At 40.4% G+C, this 20425-nt stretch overlaps 1 protein-coding gene across 1 annotated transcript in view; it reads left to right on the top strand.

The window, feature by feature from the left end:
* LRMDA (leucine rich melanocyte differentiation associated) overlaps positions 1 to 20425 on the top strand; it is a 1122954-nt gene that overhangs the window by 955416 nt on the left and 147113 nt on the right. The window lies entirely within an intron of this gene.

Below are 20425 nucleotides of genomic sequence, written 5' to 3'. Positions count from 1 at the left end.
ATTTTCCCTCTGCAGTGACACTGTTCTTTCATAAAATTATTCACAATTTAGCAACTATGAACAGGAATTAAACCTCTAACCAATATTCCAAAGAGGTCAGCTGGGCCTAAAATGCATGTTGGCAGAATGTAGTAACATTCCCAGATTTTAGGAAGCCAGGAATCCAGGAAGGAGTCTTCCTCTTTGCATATAGCAACTTAAGCTTATTTGAAGGTGATTATTCACTCCCTCCTAGAGTGCCCTTAGCTGCAGACAAAGAGAGTGGGATTCACTATGATCATTTGGCATCATGTCCCTGATAGATAGTCTACAAGGTTACTAGAAGCTGATGAGGCTTATTTTGGTTTTGTTTTGTTTTGTGGAAAACCAGAAGGGATCTCAGTGTTGCTGCCTCCAGGATAAGTAAAGATATCCTACTATGTATTTTATTGGCAATCCTGATAGCATTTTCTCCATTGGTGGTTTATGTGTAATAGAGACCAAACTGCAATTTTCTGACCTGCCAAGATCTATTATGTCTGGTAAATATAGTTTATGCTTGACAGAATACACACTTAGGGTGGAAAGCCATGCAAATTAAACTAAGGTTTAGGCTAATTTTTGGTAGTGAAAATTATTCTCCCTTGGTGACCTTATTCAGCATGAAATAAAACAACCAGAAAGCTACTCATGCAGTCCACTCTTTCTTTAATCAAAATAATGAAAGCCTTTGGACAGCCCAGCCCCTGATTCTCATAGCTCTTGTCTTTCATGACGACTAATCTTTTATGGTCATAAGAAGCTTTTTGTATTAATAGATTAGAGATTAGATAGTAAGATGCCTTATTTAAGGTAACTGTTCTTAGTCTACTTTGAAATCTATGCAAATTATATCTGTCTATGGATTTGTGGAGACTATATCACCACAGAGTCTTGATATGTTAGCATAAATGATATTTTAAAAATATTTACCCATTGTCTGGGCTACCAAACTTTAGTCTTATGTTGGAATAGTGTCTGATTGCTGACAAGCTGAGAAGTAGTTTTGACAGAGCTAAATAAGGAGAAAAGCCAAGCTTTAATAATATTGACCATAAATTAGGAATAATCTCATTGATTGTTTAGTACAGCTAATTCTATTTTCTAGTGATAATTTGCATTAATATATTTAGTTTATATAGCTTAGTCTCCAATATTATCTTGGTAATCCCATCTTCATTCACAGTGGAACAGACACTGCAGAGTTGGAAGGCTTGTAGGTCCAGGTAACAAACTTGTTCTGTCTGCTGGCTCTCAAATTCTTTTCTTTTAAAAAATGTTTTTAAATCAACAGACAAAAATTATATATGTACAAATGTTTTGAAATATGAATACATTGTGGACTGGCTAAATGGGGCTAAATAATACAGACTGAGTATCCCTTATCTGAAATGGCACTGGAAGTATTTTGGATTTCAGATTTTTTGGGATTTTGGAATATTTGTATTATACTTACCAGCTGAGCATCCCAGATCTGAAAATCCATATCCAAAATGCTCCAGTGAGCATTTTTTTTTGAGTGTCACATTGGTATCCAACAAGTTTCAGATTTTTGAGTATTTAGGATATCAGATTCTCAGATTGGAGTCCTTAACCTGTATGTGTATTGCGTCACATAGTTTATTATATTTTTTTGTAGTGAGAATGCTCAAAATATACTCTTAGTGATTTTTAATAATACAACATATTGTTATTATCTATAGTCACCATGTTGTACAATAGGTTTCTTGAACTTATTTCTCCTATTTAATTGAAATTTTGTATCCTTTGACCAATATCTTCCCAACTTACTTCTACTCCCAACAGTCCCTAGTAACCACCATTCTCTTGTCTGCTTCAATGAGTTTAACTTTTTTAGGATCCACATATAAGTGACATCATGTGGTATTTTCCTTTCTTTGCCTGGCATATTTTACTTAACATAATCTCCAGGTTCATCCATGTTGTTGCAAATGACAAGATGTCCTTTTTTAAGGCTAAATAGTAGTTCATTGTGTACATATACACAACACTTTCTTAATCCATTCATTCATTGATGGAACCGTAGACTGATTCCATACTTTGGTTATTGTGAATAATTGCTGCTTGGGAGTGCAGATATCTCTCCTACATACTGATTTCATTTCTTTTGGATACATTCATTTCTTTTGATGGGATTGCTAGGTTATATGATAACTGTATTTTTAATTGAGGAATCTCCATACTGTTGTTTAACTTACATTCCCACTGATAATGTACAAGGGTTCCCTTTTTCCCACATCCTTATAAATACTTACCTTCTAGCTTTTTGATAATAGCCATTTTAACAGGTGTGAAGTGATATCTCATTTTGGTTTTAATTTGCATTCCCTGATGATTAATGGTGTTAAACATTTTTTTATATACCTGTTGATCATTTGTATGTCTTCTTTTGAAATATGTCTGTTCAGGTCCTTTGCCCAAATTTTAATCAGGTTGTTTTCTTACTAATGAGTTGTTTGAGTCCTTATTTATTTTTTATATTAACCCATTATCAGATGCATGGTTTGCAAATATTTTCTCCCATTCCATAGGTTATCTTTTCACTCTGTTGACTGTGCAGAAGCTTTTTAGTTTGATGTAATCTCAGTTATTTATTTTTGCTTTTGTTGCATATGCTTTTAGGGTGACATCCAAAAAGTCATTGCCCAGACTAATGACATGGAGTTTTCCCCTGTGTTTCCTTCTAGTGGTTTCACTGTTTCAGGTCTTATGTTGAAGTCTTTAATTCACTTTGAGTTGATTTTATTATATGGTGTGAGATAAGGGTCTAATTTTTTTCTTCTGTTGTGGATATTCAGTTTTCCCAACATTGTTTATTGAGGAGACTGGCCTTTCTGCATTGTGTGTTCTTGGTACCTTTGTTGAAAACCAGTTGACTATAAATGTGTGGATTTATTTCTGGGCTTTCTATTCTTTTCCATTAGTCTATGTGTCTTTATGACTTTCAAATATTGTGAGACAAAAGAACACAGGATACACCCTCTTCACACCTGCCATTAATAGTTCAGTGCAGCCAGAATGAACAAGGTGTTACAGAATGTGATGCAACAACAAGGGAACGATAATTTTATTTTAATTTAAAAAGGCATTCTTGAAACCAAAGTTTAAATAAACCATTTGTTTAATGGCTTTAATGTGGACACTAGAAGACATAAAGGTCTGGGCTATTGGGATTCCAATCCATTCTCTGGAATCTTTGCCTTCAGAAATACGTGGGAGGTAAGAGTTCAAATGTTCTGTATTACTCTCATCTTTCTGTGAATGACACAATTCTTCTGCTTTTTGTTGGCAATCATATATTTTGTCAACTTGTAAAAAAATACTCTACAAAGATGAAAATTGGCCTTATAAAGATTCTTCACATGTATCACATTTAAGAAGGATGTGTTCCTGCCTGAAGAATCTTGCCTTGGTTTGTTGACTCTGGGGTTACACTGTGTCCAGGTATGGCTCCTTGGATGAAGGCCCTGTGTTGTTTCTGAGTCAGCTCACTCAGCTTTCTGGAGGGCAGTTGATTCCATGAAAATACTTGCCTTTGTGATCAAGCAGTGGGGGTGGAATATGTGACTCTTCAAAACAGAGTGCAAGGAGGATTACTACAATGCTATGGTTATGATTAATTTAAAAAAGATACAATGTCATTATCAACCTTGATCTGCTCTGCTTTTGTATTTTAGTAATTGGTTGGATGAGAATGTGCCCAGGCATGCTTTAATCACTGGAAGGGCATCAAGGCTTAATCTTCCAAAGGGGTTTTTCCCATTGTTATTTCCTGAAACATGCTTGCCATTACTCAAGTGGCATACAAAATAAAATTCAAATCAAAACAATAAGAGATGTGATCCCTCTCTTTTGTGCCTTCTTTTAGGCTTAATTCTCAGAAATAGAGAGTATCTAAGAAGAGTAGGCTATTGAGTTCCAGACATACTACTTCTAAACTCTCCACTTAAAGCTAGCACATTCCCCTGACCTTGAAAAGGTGAATAGATACACACTGCTGAGACTAAATAAGGCTCCACAGAAGAATAACTACAGGAGGAGCAAGTAAGTGCAATACCCTCTTGTATGAAATGTGACCAACCTGAATGAAACCATAGTCCTCGCTCAGCTCCAAACTTTTCAGAGCTTTTGCTCAATGACGCCACCCCAGTGTGTCCTTGGCTGATTCTCATAATTGCCACATTATTGCTGCTTTTCTTTATAATATGCATCTTTGAATTTGTAGCCCAACAATCTCAGCCGATTCTCCTTTGTAGTTTGTTTAGCAGACAATTATAGTCATTGCCCCTTGGCCCATACAACATGGGGGATCTGGATGGAAATGAAATTCAGACTTGGCTCATCAGGGGGCAGCTTGGCTTCGCTTGTGTGCCACAAACATTGTCACCTCATAACACTGACAGTAGTTGCTGATGAGCACATTTGAACCCATTCCCAAAAGTGCATTGCCTTCATACCACGTGAATTAGAGCCATTTGTGTTATTTTGCTTATGTGGTCTTTTTCTTTTCTGTGCTGTGTATTCAGATTCCCATATTAGTTTTCCTTAATCTAAGACTCACATTAGATCACTCTAGCCAGACTGTCAAATTATTCAAGAACTCTCTTTGTAGCTCTAAATCTAGGGAAGTGCCTGGTAGTCAATAATTATAAATCAAATGAATGAATATTTTTCAATACTTACTGGCAATCAATAAATAATTGTATTTCTAAAACAGTGTGAAAACATGATGAATTGAATTGGTGAGAATAAAATATAAACTGCATAACTGTAAGAGATAGTACTATACAACAGTAGTGCTGATGACATTTTATTTTGCTTTATTTCATTTTATTTTATTTTATTTTATTTCATTTCATTTCATTTTCTGGGGCTGCCTGATACGAACAGTTCCTTGTGAAAAAGAAGGTCGGAATCCAATTAGTAGATTGGAATTGATGAGTTAGTTAAGGGCTTTAGCATCCTACCATGGGCTGTGTTTTTCCCCCTGAACCTATGGGCATTTTTGATTGAAGAGGATGGCTGGAAGCTGCCATGTCTGAAGGGCTAGAGAAAGAGCCTGGGTTTCCTGTGTCAGATGATACAAACTGAACTAGAAACGCTACATGGTAGGGAGGCAGTGGGGGACAGAAGAAAAGACATCATTATTCTTTGTCTCTTCTTTTCCCTGGGGGAAATGTTGGCACCCAAATATTCAACAGTAGGTTGACATGTGGAAAGTGGCCTAGCCAAAGGATCTGTGGTGATCGGGAGTCATAAATCAGATATGAGAGGGAGAGACCATATGGTGCAGAAAGAAAGTGACGATGCGATTCTTTTGGCTGTAGCCACTCATGTGCACTCTCTTACCCAGTAGAGATAGGGGCCCCTTTCACTGTTTCTTTTCTACTTTCCCACTGAACCTGCAGGAATGTCAGCTGAAATACCTTGCTCTTTTCTACACATTTCTGAATCAGCAAGATGTCAGTGACCTGGAGGGGCTTCCGGTGAGAGCCGGAGAAATGATTAAAGAGCTGGGGATGCCGATGATCCAGTGGGTGTCTTCTTTCCGCACCACTAGAACTGACTTATGGGAAGACAGTCAAATAACTAGATATGTGTTGTTTGGCCCAGGGCAGACCAGAAGGTATGGGGTAACTTGTCTCCAATGGAGTTGCCAACAGCCAATAAATTATTGTGTCTTTTCCTCTCCAAATGGACTGTCAGTCTACATATATATATATATATTCAAGTCTTATTGAAAATAGTTACCTCAAATTTACTTGCACTTATTTTCCTGAGAGTCTGAGGAATCAATCCTCATTGCTGCAGGCCCCCAGAAGTTTTAAAACAGCCTCTGCCATGCCACGCAACTCTACTTACCCAGAGAAATTGCCTTCCCTCTTTTCCCTCAACTTGTCTGGAGATGAAGAGGGTGAGATTGAAACCCCTTTTCTTAGAGACACGTCCCCTCCCTTGCTGATTTCTGGCTTCTCTTTTGGGTGTGTGAGCAAAATCATTTTTTTAACCATTTGTCAGGGGGCAGATGGGAAATCTGTCTTTCCCATTAGTTAGCAGAAAGTGACCCCAGCAGCTGTGGAGGGAATCAGTCAAGCCGTTGCTACCAACCAGACCAGGGTGGAGAAGGAGGCCGGGTTTTGCTCAGTTGTCACAAGGTCCCAGGCAGCTCCCCAGGAGCCCTGGAGCCTATGAGGCCCTGTTTTTATTGGCCATGCCTGTGGTAGGCTGACATCCTTCACTCTGAGCTTCAGGCCAGCCAGGGAAGGGGGCAGGGGCCACTAGGATTGGGAAGCTTTCGTACTTTGCCCTTAACACTCCATATCCCTGTTTAATTAATTTCCTAACTTTGTGGGGGAAAAAGATGAAATAAATAAGGCCAACTGACCACTTCATAATTTGTTTCTGAAGCTTGGCTGGACATAAAAGTCTCCCTTCCAAAACCACACGGCATAATTTATTTTACGATTCCCTCTCGGCACCAGGTCTGGGCTAACCTTGAGTTTGGAGGCTATGCCTTCGCTTCCTGGTGCTGGTGGTCACAGTGTGTCCTTTCTTGGCAGTGGCCACGGGCCCAGCAAAACAGACCTCTGAAAGGCAAGCAGATTAATCATTCTGAAGGCATGCTCGCCTCAACAGTTCCCCTGCAGGATGTCTGAGAACCAGAGAGAGGGGACTGCTGTAGTTCACAAGGGGCATAGGGAAATGCCTGAAGACACAAAAACAAGGGGGTGAACAACAGAAAAAGAATGAGTGCTTTTAAATTGTACATGCTGGAGTTTTCACTAAACCGAAAAGTATTACAAAAAATATATTGCCACTCCTAGAGCACAAACTGTGATGAGTCCAACCTTTTTATTACAATCAGGCTTTCTCTAAATATATTATGCCCTGCAGGTCAAAATGATTTACTTCTCTATTTTGGGACATCTGAGTTCTATTCTACTGTTGCCAGTATGTTTTCAGCTGTGCCAGAACTGAGCAGGTCTGCGGCTCCTTTGTAACATCAAAACGGAGACATTTATCATTGAGATTTATCATGGGACAGCCTGCCAGATGGTTTGGGTATTTTAAAGGTGAACTGTTTGGGCCTTGATTAGCTCATGCGAACTTCTAGCTAAAGACAACTCTATCAGCTGCTCAGTGAAAAGACACTGATGTCCCCCTCCCCCCAGCTCCCTCCCTCTGTTCTTCTAGTAATGCAGAAAATATTAATGTAATGGCAGATGTGGCATAGATTGTCATTTCAGGAAGAAAACCAAGCCATAACCAATTCCACTGATTGCATTCTAATTATAATGTGACCTCCTGTTGCTTTGCATAGAGGCAGTATTCATTTCAGTACACCACTGTAAAACTTGCCTAGTCAACGACCCTCAAAGGGGCAATTGTAAGATTTAAGCTTGGATTTTTTTGCTCATACCAAAGTCCTTTATTCTGCCAAGCCTCTGCTGATTGGGCCAGAAAGAATGCATTTGATTATATAGACTAAACTTATTGGGAACAGAACCTCTGTGCTTTGAAATGCTTTTCATTCAAATTACATTCAGACATTCAATCAACATTGATTATGATATGGATTGGCAACAGGGAATGCCTTGGGTTTTTGGTCTGGCTTGAAAGTTTGTTGAGCTCCATACCAGATAACAACTGGGAAGCCAGCTGAGTTTCCTTAACCTTTTCCATGAGTTTCCCAGAAAAAGATGGTTTCTCTTGGGAGGCCAGGAGTTCCTTATTCCCACTTGATTCAGTACTCCAAGATCATTTCTTTACTTGGAAAATGTGGGTCTTTGGGGCTTCCAAATTTAATTAACCTCTGAGAGCTTTGGGAAATGTATGTTCATTTGTGTTTATGTTAATAAAGTAGGTTCTTGACTTTGTGCATGAAAATCTAGGAGAATGCATCTTAGATTCAGATTCCAGGTCTAAAATTTTGTATTATGGAAGAAAGTGATCATCACTGATTCTGGTCATAGATGTTGTCTGTGTGATTTAGGGCTAGGCTTGGTTTTCTCATCTGCAAAATGAAATAAAGGTGATCCCAAGGTTAAATTTATAATATAGTTGATTTGAAAATACTAAGAAACAACATAGTATTGTTATTATTATTATTTACATGTCAGTGTATGTGCTTGTGTTTTTGAGGGGCCTTTGCCTGCATCTAGACCTCTCTCTGTCTCTGGAAAAATCCTGGTGGGATCAGTTTTTTAAGTAGTTGGCTCTTGGTAGACTCGCAGACATACTAAAGTTTTTGTTTTGACTTGAAGGTCCTCTTCCGGCCCTTCTGAATAACTTTAACCTAAAAGTCAGGCTAGAATTCCCACAAGAAGAGAGGAATCTCCAGAGCTTCCTCATTCCAAGCTATAAAATCACTGGAGTTGGCTCCATTTTCTTTAGCCAATCACATACCATGAGCTGTCATTTGTGTACAGATGTCTCCCAAATAAAGATTTCCAGCCTTCATCGCGTTCCTGAAATTTAGCATTGCTAAGTATATGGTCACCTTGAATAGTATTCTAGGATCTCGAATTCAATACGTTCTCTTTTTTTCCCCTAAAACAACAGCAACCAGCCTCTCCTCTGTTCTCTCTTTCTCTTAACTACTCCTCTAATTCCAGTTATTAGAGTTCAAAACTTTGGAAGTTTTATTTTCTCCCCTTTCTTTACTTCCCACATAGAACTAGTTGCCAAGTCCTGTGAATTATACCACTTGAAAACATCCATTCTTCCTAAAGTTACTGCTTTATCATTGAGTCTAATCATTTCCTTCATGGCCTATGTAATTTAGTCTTTCCACCAATCCAGTCATCCTACCATGATGTGGCAGCTTCTAAGATGGTCCTCATAATGCCTGTTATCTGGTGTTCATACCCTTGTGATATCTCCTCCCCTTATGTGTGGATGGGACCTGTGATTTGCTTGTAACCAGCAGATTATCAAAAAAAGTAATGGGACGTCACTTTCATTATTAATTGACATAGGATTGTGACTTCTGCCTTAGTAGAAAACTTTTTTCCTGCTGATCTTGATGAATTAAGAAGCTACATTGGAGAGGCCCACATGGCAGCAGCAGAGGGTGGCCTCTGGCCAACAGTCAGTAAGGAACTATGGCCCTTTACCCAAGACCCCACAAGAAACTGAATCCTGTCAACAACCATTTGAGCTTGTAAGCTGCCCCAGTCAAGCCTCAGATGAGACCCCAGCCCTGGTCTGTACCTTGGTAGCAGTCTTGCGAGATGCCTGAAACAGAGGACACAGCTAAGCTGTATCCAGATTCCTGACCCACAGAAACTGTGAGACAACAAATATGTATTCTTTTAAGCTGTTAGATTTGTGGTAATTTGTTACCTAATGGTAGACAGCTATATCCTAGAGCAGCCAGATTACTGCCTGACACTGTCAGGCTTTTGCTCAGAAATACTCAGTGTCTTCATGATTCTTTGTCTTTGGCCTTGAACTACCTATTCAAGCTGTTTTCCAATTCTCCTTCCTGAGCACAGTTACCTCTGTACTGTTCATATTTCTGGCTTTCTGCCTTTTACCCTTTGCTGACATTGTTACCATTTCCTGGATTCTCTTTATGACTAAATCCCATATCTTTTTTAAAGGCCCACTTAAATGTTGCTTCTTTCCTAAAACCTTTTGTGATCCGTGAAGCTGTATAGATCTCTGAGCTGCCATCGTTCTATACCTCAGGTTCTTTTCATTTTCTACCTCACAGGGGACTGGCTTGAGAATATTGCTGTATCTGTACTACAGGTTGAGTAGCCCTTATCAAAAATACTTCAGGTCAGAAGTGTTTAGAACTTGGGATTTTGGGGGAGATTTTAGAATATCTGCATTATATGCTTACCTGTCGAGCATCCCCAGTCTGAAAATCCAAAATCTGAAATGCTCAAATGAGCATTTCCTTTGAGGGTCATGTTGGTGCATAAAACATTTTGGGTTTCAGAGCATTTTGGATTTTGGATTTTCAGCTTAGGGATACTCAACCTGTGCTAGGCTGCAGATTATATGGAGGAGGCTTCTTCTGTTTCATCTTTCCATGCCCTTGAGCTTCCAATATAATGGCTTAATGGATGGTATGCTCTCAGTGGATGAGACTCAATGGATGGTACGCTTCAGCGACTCAATGGATGGTATATTCTTCTTGTTCATGAAAAGCAAGCCAGTGTACCCACAAGACAGCAAAATAGAAGTGGTTTGTGGAACTCTTGGTTTATTTACTTGCTTATTCTTGTATTCATTCCTTTACTGCATACCAGGCACTGTCCTAGGGGCCGAAGTGGACTCATGGGCATCATGCTTAGAAAGACACCTTGTTCTTGGGGTTTTATGTTTAATTAACATCACCATCTTCTTGAGACTCTTAATCATTTTATCGAATCTGTTTTTTCTTAGTGAAGTCCCAGAAGATAGTGGGGTATATGCTGGGGCTCAGGGAATTTGCCAATTTGCCTATGCCTTCTGCCTCCCTGACACAGATTCTAAACCACTTGTTCTCCTCACCTTCCCACCATGGCAGGGGCCTGGGCACAACCACAGGGAGAGTTGGGGTTGGGTACACATGCCCTGTGTTCCAGGTCACAGAGTAAGGACCCTGGGTACCTGGGAGGATCTGTACTTACTGCTAGTGAGGAAACGATACTAAATAGCAAATACTATGACAGGTTGAGAGAAAGAGAGGAGATCACGAGCAAGCTTACAGACGAATAGGAAAAGCTTTTCTCTTGCCTTTTGTACAAGTGCCTGCATTTTCATTTGTACTGGACCCTGGAAATCATGTAGCTGGCCCTGACTTGGGGTATAGTGCGAAACTAAAGGGGCAGGGATACAGCTCTGGCAGCAGCAGGGGTGCGGTGGAGGGAGACAGCAAACAACAGACAATAAATAAGATGATTTCGGAAAGTCGTAAGTACTATGAAGAGAATCAAATGAGGTGATATGCTGGTGAGTCCCTGAGTATGGTGCAGGAAGCATGTTACCTTAAAGAAAGATGATGAGGGAACTGTCCCTGAGAAGGTGGCATTTGAGTGGACATCTGCAGGAGGTAAAGAGGTTAGGCCAATCCAGGAATATGGGGCAGTTTCTAGGCAGAAGAATGTGCTAGGTCAAAATCCTCGGGGCTGGAACAAGCTTGAAATAGCCAAGAGCTAGACACAAAAGCCAGTGCTGCAGTAGCCTAGAGACTGTGGAAGAGAGGAGGCTTGGGGCATTTACTAAGGCAAGATGAAGCTGATCCTTTATTTTATTTTATTGTTCTTTTTTTAGAGCTATGTTCTTGCTGTGTCACCCAGGCTAGAGTGCAGTGGTGGGATCATGGCTCACTGCAGCCTCAAACTCCTGGATCAAGCAATCCTCCCACTTCAGCCTTCTGAGTAGCTGGGACTACAGGCATGTGTCACCACACCTGGCTAATTTTTCATCTTTTTTTGTAGAGGTAGGATCTTGGTATATTGCACTGGCTGGTCTCCAACTCCTGGCCCCAAGTAGTCCTCCTGCCTTGACCACCAAAAGTGCTGGGATTACAGGCAGGAGCCACTGTGCAAGGTCCAGCTGGTTCTTTAACACCAACACCAAACTGGCCATAGTGAGGACACAGCTTGCCTCTGGGCTTGTCTAGGTCTGTGATCCTGTATTTTCACACCTAAGAATCACTAAGGAGGGATTTTATAGCAATGCACTGTCCCTGCATTTTCTACCTTAATTTAATTCCCTTTTCTTTGTCAACATAGCTATTCTGCATTCTTTAAAATAGAGATATTTTTCAGGGACTTGTAACTTACAAGGATGTAAATAATCATAGGCAGGCCAAGGAATGTGTAGTTCCTAGGGAGAGCTTTGCGAATGAGATTTGTTCCTTTCACACAGAACCTCAAGGACTGTTGGATTTGTTTCAGAGGTCACAAATGGGCACCTGATGGCCCAAACTGGGGCCCCAGAAGTGTTTTATTTGTTCTGCATATTGCCCTTCATCAAACAGGAGTGCCCCAGCAATGGCCCTGTGCTCCCCAGATAGCTCTGTCCTAATCTCTCCTGTAGTCTCCTGCTTGTTCTTCTTCCCTTTATGCCTGAACTCATCTTTTTAATTGTTTCACATTAAAAAACATTCTCCACTGTATAGTGCAGATGTGGAAATGTTGGCATGTGCATAGACCCTGTACCAAAAACCCAGCAGAAGAATCAGCGTCCCTGAGGTACTTCCTCCTCATCCTCTTTGCCAAGCACCTCTTGTTGCTGATCTTGGAAGTCAGAGGTGGGAAAAGGCAGGTAAGAGGGTCAAGAAGTCAAAGTCCTAATTCATGCACCCCTGGGCCCACCTATCTGCCGTGCCCATTCTGTGGACTCCCTATATGTAGATGCTAACCCAGGAAGCCCCTTGGGGCCAGTGGTGCATGGCTGGCTCCCTTCCTACAGACTGTTCCTTTAAAAATTAGGGGCGTTAGCTGAGAAGAAAATTAAGTAATTTTGTTATTTTTCCTTGATAATGCTTAAATTATTAATCTTCAGAGATAAGTACTGTTCAGTGCATAATGAGTTCGAATTGTTGATAATTATAATTTTGAGGAGTTTCAGCTTGCTGTCATCCAAGTAATTAAAGGGGTGGGACCAAGGTTCTATTTTGTTCATGACGGTTGTGCTTCTGATAAGAGCTCTCTCTGTGTGGCAAAAATGCACTCATTCTAGTCACGTGGTGCAGTGAAAGGGTTAATTAAATCAAGTAAAGTAATCCACTGGATTGTGAAGAGTTCTCTTTTCCTAATTTCACCCCCTGACCTTCCGTCTCTTCCTTAAGATCTTCCCATTGTCTTAGCAAAGCCAAACACCCTGAATGGCGCCCACTCTCGGCTGATGAAACAGATGCAGGATGCCTGGGTCCTGCCTGAGCCCAGGGAAGAGGCTCAATTCCTTTCCCTCTTTCGCAGCTGCCCCCTTCACCCAATTGCCTGTGAGTCACCTTTAAAAAAATGTCTTGCATATACTAGCACTGGACTAAAAAAAATTGAACCAAAAGAAAAGAGGAAGAGAAAATGGAAAACTAATGATTCAAGAAATCACATAGCACGAGATAATTCTATTTTGAAATCACAGCAGTGGCACCCAGAGGCGGACGCTCCCCAAATTACTAGTGAAAACCCTTTGATGTATCCAGTTGTAAGAAAGCCCAAGGCACTTTTTTATTATTATTATGAGTGTTTCACATTCCCCAAAAGAAGCATTTAGCAGTAATTTTTAAATGTCTGTATGTGAGCAAGCTAAAATAAATAAATAAATAAATCCCTAAAAAATCTCCAACCCTAAATGTGCTTACTTGATGGCTGGCTTTGACTTATAATAAAAGCCAAGGTCTTACAATGGTGTATGAAGCACCCGTGAGATCTCTCTGCCCTCATCTGCCTCTTTCTCTCCCCTGGCTCACTCCACTGTAGCCACACTGGCTCACCGGCTGTTCAGAGACACACTGGACATGCTTGCTGCTCAGTCTGTTCCCTTACTGTATTCCCAGCCTGGATGCTCTTTCCTGGGTATCTGAATGGCTCAATTCTTTCTTTCCTTGAGCCGTTTCCTCCAAACTTCTCACTGAAGCCTTCCCTTGCCATGCTGTATAAAACCTCAACTTCCTACTTTTGACACTCTTAAAGAGACTTTGCTGATGTGATTAAGGTAAGGATATTGAGATGGAGAGATTATCCTGGACTATGTGGGTGGGCCCAGTGTAAAAATTAAAATCCTTATAAAAAGGAAACAGCAGGGATAAAACAGGGAAAGGAAATGTTACAACAGAAATAGAAGTTGGAGTGATGTAATTTGAAGATGAAGGAAGGGGCCACAAGCCAAGAAATACAGGCAGCATCTAGAAACTGGAACGGCAAAAGGAAATTATTTTTTTCTGGGGCCTCCAGAAGTAACCAGACCAGTTGACACCTTGATGTTATTAGCTCAGGAGATCCTGTTTGGACTTCTGATCTCCAGACTGTAAGATAATAAATCCATGTTGTTTTAAGCCACTGAGTTTAATTTGTTACAACAGCAATAAAAAACTAATACAGTTGGCAGGACCCAGACTCATAAGACCCCAAAGAATTTGACCATCTTGGTCCCCAGTTCTTCTGTACAATCTTCAAAGTTTCTATTTTCTTTCAGGATTTCCTTTCTGACTTGAAGACAGAGGAAAGAAACCTTTGCAATACATGCATTCTGGTCTCCTTTTGTACCTGAGGCCAGCTTTTGTCACTTGGTGCGATAAAAGCTGCATTAGATTTTGATGGGAGGTGTGGTGCCCAGGTGTGTTTCAACACAGTTCAGGTGAGGGACAGGGGATTTGGGGAGAAGCAAATGCAGCCCTGCCAGGAACAGTGGGCTGCTGCTTCTACAACTGTGTAAAGGACCAGACTTGTCACTATTTTAATCCAAGTAGACAGTTCTCGCCTGTCTAAGGATGTGACTGACTGGTGGTATCTTTTCATGGTTATGCAGCAGACTGAACTTCAGAAGTCAGAGCTCACAGCTGATGGGATGTGTTTGTAATTGGACCTGGTAAGAACTGGACCTCTAAATGGGACAGGAAGAACAGTGGAGACGATCACACTGTGGCCTTTTGCTAGTTATTCATTCATAGAGTTCTTCCTGTTTTAATTCTGAAGGATGAAAACATTAAAAGATAATTTATTCCTATACTTTCCTCAGCCCCTGTGCCTTCCTTTCTCCTTTTCTGTGTCTCTTGCTTTCTTTCTGTTTCTGTGTCATACTTTTCCCTGACCTTCCATTTCCTGAAAATTGTCTGTATTTGTGAGGATAACCTTAGCGCTTGAAACTTTTTCCAGCTTTATTTTAAAAAGATGACCATTTTATCATGCAGTCTGAAAATCCAAAAGTGTTCTCTGCTCCAAAGGTTCTCTGCTCTTATTTAACTGGCCAGCAAGGAAAACCCACAAATTACCAAACAAGAGGAACAACAGGAAGCACTGATGGAGCTCATTTACATCTGCATATGTTCTTTATTTAAAACCAGGGGAAGTGCTGAGTGGATGGGTTTGGGAAATATGGCCGGCATTCCGGAAAGGGCGGCTGTGCACAAGTCCACACATCCTGCGGTACTAACAGGCGGAAAGGGAACACCATGGAATTTATGTTGCAGTGCCATCTTTTAATGTCTGTTCTGTGGCATCTTCATTAGATCCCAACATGACCCACAAACTGTTGACATATCAAAGGCAGTAGGTAGAGAGGTATGAATATCCTAAAAGGGCTTCTGATGAAAGCTACCCTATTTTCTTATACTCTAAATACATGGAACAGAGATGTTGGGATAGGTACACATTTGGGTTTTATTAACAAAATAGCAGTAAGATGTATAGCCAGTTAGAGATACCTGTTAAGCCTCTATGTTCTAAAGACACATGTTCCAGCCTCTCATGGTCTTTTGGTGGCACAAAATGTTTCCTCCTGAAGAGGTGAAAAGGTGACCACAGTGGTCCTTCTCGCTTTGCTCTGCCTCTGTGGCTGTCATGGGAGTGGAGTTGGCTGTGACATCTGCCCTGCCTTGATACACAAGGCTGATTCAGGGTGGGTTGTCAGGTGTCCTTTCATTCATCATGACCTTGAGTATGTCCCTTCTGAAAGCAGGCATACATGGTGAAAAAAGGGGCCTTCTCTGGAGCAGATTTATGAAGCAAAACATGAAACCTTATTATTGGTCCGTAGAATGAGCCCAAGAGGCCCTCGAGACAGTCTTTGATTCTACTTGTATTTTAAGGTAGAAAAACTTCAAAGTTTTAAAAAAACTCAGAAAGGCTGGAATAATTGGTCAAGATCTCAGTACAGCTGAGCTATAGTTCACTCAGTCATCTTTCCCACTTCACCATCTGCCCATTCATGCATCCTTTCATCCCTCCATCCACCCACAAACATTTGTTGAATGTCCATAAATAAGATCCAGTCCATGCCTCAAAAAGCTCATGTGCACAGGAAGGATGGGAATGTAGGGCTGTGCATTAGGTGTTACCACAGAGATGTGGCAGCTGAAGGATGCACAGAACGAGGAGTGTGCACATCAGCCCGGGCTCTGTGGTGGAGAGTGGAGGAAGGTAGGGTGTAATACTCAAAGTTGCTGATATGTCTTAAGAGAAAAATAGTTGTTTGCCAGGTGCTCCATATGTGGGAAGACTCAGTACTATCCTATTTCTATTTGCTTTTAAATAATAATAACAAACTTAAAATTTCTGTTGTTTCATTGATTCTCTCATTCAATCAAAATCTGAGGACCTGAGATGCCCAGAAGAGTTGGAACACACACTATCTACTTGAATGGAGACTTGGCAAAATAATGAATAAATTAATGTTCTAGAAGTTACTGGGACCAATTTTCATCCAATGCAAGAATAACTTCTAAGTTCTTCTCAACCTTGAGATTTGATGAATTAGAATAACGAACCTTTGTCTCATTATCTCATGCAACTCACAACAACCCTGTAAAATAGATTTTATGATCATTGTCAGTTTTATAGGTAAGTAAAAAGAGATACAGGAGGGATTAAGAAATATGCACAAGATTCCATAGCCAAAAGGTGACCATGTAAGAGCCAAAACTGTCTGCTATCCTTAAATCCTAGGTTATTTCTTTTGCATTACTTTGTATTGCTTATACATAGTTGAACTCAATAAATGACTTCATATAGGCAGGGCAATTTCTTCATTTAACTACACTTAATAGGAGACCAAATTAGAACATTTGTTTTGAATTAAAATATGATCTTTAGGACATTCCTATTAAGAAGGGCCATATGTTAAACATAGAATTTTAGATTATCAGAGCTGGACCTTATGCAAGGAGATAATAACTCTCAATACAATTAGTCAGTCATTTTCTGCCATATTGCAGATGAGAGGGAACACAGTTTAAAATCATAACCAAGAATGCAAGTTTCCCTACTCCTAGCAGTGTTATCTCAACTAACACTTATTGCTTTTTATTTTATTCAGCACCTGTAAAGATCATAATCCAAAGAAAGGAAAATGCAGAACAATTGGGTTTGATGAGAGTCTGAGCTTGAGAAGGGTTTGGAGCATACAATGAAACTTCTCATTCCATGGTTATTTGAGTGTTGGGATGAGAACACCAACGCAGAACCGTGGTGATGTCTGTGGTCAACAGAGAGCACCGGGTACTAGCTGGGTTTGGTAGAGCCCTTGTAGAACTAGAGAGAGGGCCTTAATGGTCATCTAACTATGTAAAACACTCACCTTCGGTTAGTTCTGCTCTCTAGTCATATTTCTGACCTCTGTGGAGTTTATTTAAAAGCATAATTCTCATTGATTATGTACTGATAATTATGTTCTCATAATTCTCATAATTCTCATTGATTCTGTAAGGAAATGTCCTATGCACATGGTTCTAGAAATATAAATTACTCCTGTCAATATTTAACCAAAAACCAAACTTGGTCCTTCAGGCACCAGGGCAGAGACTGCTCATTTATATTGATGTGATTTTCACTAAATAAGAGCTGTAATGTTTGAGGACCAAACTGTCCAGTTCATTTCCTGCTTTTTGAAATTACCTCTGAAGTTTGCCTTTTTTGTTTTCCCTTTTGTTTTTCTGCTGGGTTCTTCTTTCTCCTCCAAAGCTGCAGGATTCCTGCTACATTGCTCAGTTCTACTTTCCACCTCCGCTGCTGGGCAATTCCTTCCTTCCTCACTCCTGGAAAGAAATAATTCTCCTCTTGACAGCTTTCCTTTGGTGGTTTACATACTCCCCTCATGTAGCAGTCACATTATAAACATAGACAGATGACTTTGGAACCCTGGGCTTATTTTCTCCCTATTGTGGTACAAGGCATTTAGCACCTGGTAGGAGCTCAAAAAATATTTTAGGAATGAATGAATGATGGAAGCAAACAAAGAAGGAATATTTGCCTCTCATTACTACCATCTGGAGACTCCAAGGAGGCCCTATGGTTCAGTCTACTTTCTTTCAGTTTGCCACTTTGTGTCACTTGTCCAGGTGATTTTAAACATTCGTTCATTCATTCTCTCCCTCTCCACAAGAGGATGGACACTTACCACATGCAATCGTGGTGAGATTGTCAGTGATTTTCATACTCTTTTGCTTTGTGCTTTTTGGTAGTTTGACATTTTTCTGCAATGAGAACATTTTATTTTGTAGTTCGAAACTATTAACCCTTTTATGCCTAGTGTTCCATTACTGGAACGCTAAGCTTTTGGGAGTTATTTATATCCTACTGCTCAATGTCATTGCCAAGGTCTGATTTTTCATATATAAAAATTGCAACCTCTGGCACAAATGGGTTAACATTACATTTTTTAAATTACATTTTGTATTCTAAAAATGTTTATTTTATAAAATTTAGAAAATTAGTAATATTGGGAGAAAAAAACTACCCATAATTCTGATACCCACAATCCATTGCTAACACATTCACTTTATTTCTAGCCTTTCTTTTTTCAGCGCATACATTTTGGTATGTAGTTGTGATCCTGGTGAAAATTGACATTTTTTATTTTACTTTTTTCAATGAACACATATAAAGTAGTTTTATGTTATATATCTCCATGAATTTCACTTTTATTGACTGCATGCTAGTCTTTTAAAATATTAATATCAAGTACATGGTCAACTTTAGCATTTCCCAATATGTGATAGCAACACTAAAGTGAGCATTTATTAAATGCTTGCTACTTGCTGGGCAGTGATGAGAATAAACTGGTAGGCAAAATGAACTTCTGCTCTCCCAGAGGATAGAATCTACAAAAATAAATTTATGTTAATGATTCAATATGGTAAGAGCTTTATAGTGAACATGCAGAGTTATGGGAACATTTGAAGGCATGTAGAATCCAGTTTGAAGCAAGGATTAGGGAAGTCTTCCTGGAAGAGGTAACATTGAAGACGTGACAACTGTGTCGCAACTGACCAGGGAGAAATGTGTTCACCTTGGGAGAACAACATATATAATGGGCCCAAGTGCTGGGATTACAGGTGTGAGCCACTGTGGCCCAGTCCCTATCAAGAAGTTTTAAACTGGAGAAGCTGAAAGATCACATTGGCTTATTACAAAGATCATTCTGGCTGAGAGAAGTGGCTCACGCCTATAATCCCAGCACTTTGGGAGGCCAAGGAGGGTGGATCACTTGAAGTCAGGAGTTTGAGACCAGCCTGGCCAACATGGTGAAACCCTGTCTCTACTAAATATACAAAAATTATCCAGGCATGGTGGTGAGCACCTGTAATCCAAGCAGGCTGAGATAGGATAATTGCTTGAACCCTGGAGGCAGAGGCTGCAGTGAGCTGAGATCGTGCCATTGCACTCAAGCCTGAGCAACAGAGCAAGACTCCATCTCCAAAACAAAACAAAACAAAACAAAACACCAGAAAGATCATTCTGGCTGCCATCCATAGGTATGTGCAGGGAGACCAGAGAGGGGGTTGGAGCAAGAGATGCAATTCATGCAAGAGATGTTTGTCATTTTTCTGTTGTTGTTTTTATTTCACCATCATAACAACCATGAGAGGAAATTTTTATGCATAGCTTTCTTGAGTACTGTTTTACTAGAGAAGAATAAAAGGAAAATGCTAACCGACCTTAGTGTTACAACTTGTCAGTGTCATTTGCAGGCTGAGTTTGTTCTCATGCCCACCTACCAAGTCATTTCAGTAGTACATGTTGGAGATGGGTAAAGGGCACCTTCTTGAGGATGGCTCTCCATAGTATACATGGTTCAGACCAGATTTCATCCACATTTATGCTGCATCGTTTGCTGGGATCTCAACTTCCACTGTAAGCCTAGTGCCAGTTCTGTACAAATGATTTTTAAAAATCCAACATAATTAGGATGATTATGTATACCTTACATCCATGTTTCATGGACTCCCTGGGTGGAATGCATCTGCCTAAGGTCAACGACATTATTTCCCTAAAGGGACATTCCTATCGTTCTACTTGAGATAAATTCCTCACTATTTTTCAAGTGCTTCAGGTTATATGATTCCACTTTCTTGGCCAAAATTCTGCTTATGGCGTAGTGTTGCCCATTGTTGGATCTCAAAGCACATTCATTATCATGTGCTGATGGCTGTTCTCCAGGAGTGGAAAGAGGAGGTAGAGAGAAGTGAATGTGAGGGTGCCAGCAGTGGGGGATGGAGCCACGCCCCTGACAGGAGGCACAGTCTCTGAACTCAGCACCAGGCTGGGAAACTTTGCCTGGGCCTCCCTGTGCTCTCTTGGGGCAGGCCACTTTGGAGACATAACAAATGTAACCAGGGTAGAGCTCTGCCAGAAAGCAACAGCGGGGACAGTGATGGAAAGCAGATGGAGGCGCTGGCCTTCACTTGGTGAGAAATCCACTGAGGGAATGGAGAATGTTTGCA

The sequence above is a fragment of the Macaca mulatta genome, chromosome 9 (genome assembly GCF_049350105.2).
Source record: "Macaca mulatta isolate MMU2019108-1 chromosome 9, T2T-MMU8v2.0, whole genome shotgun sequence".
NCBI lineage: Eukaryota > Metazoa > Chordata > Mammalia > Primates > Cercopithecidae > Macaca > Macaca mulatta.
This window is presented reverse-complemented; position numbering and strand designations above follow the sequence as displayed.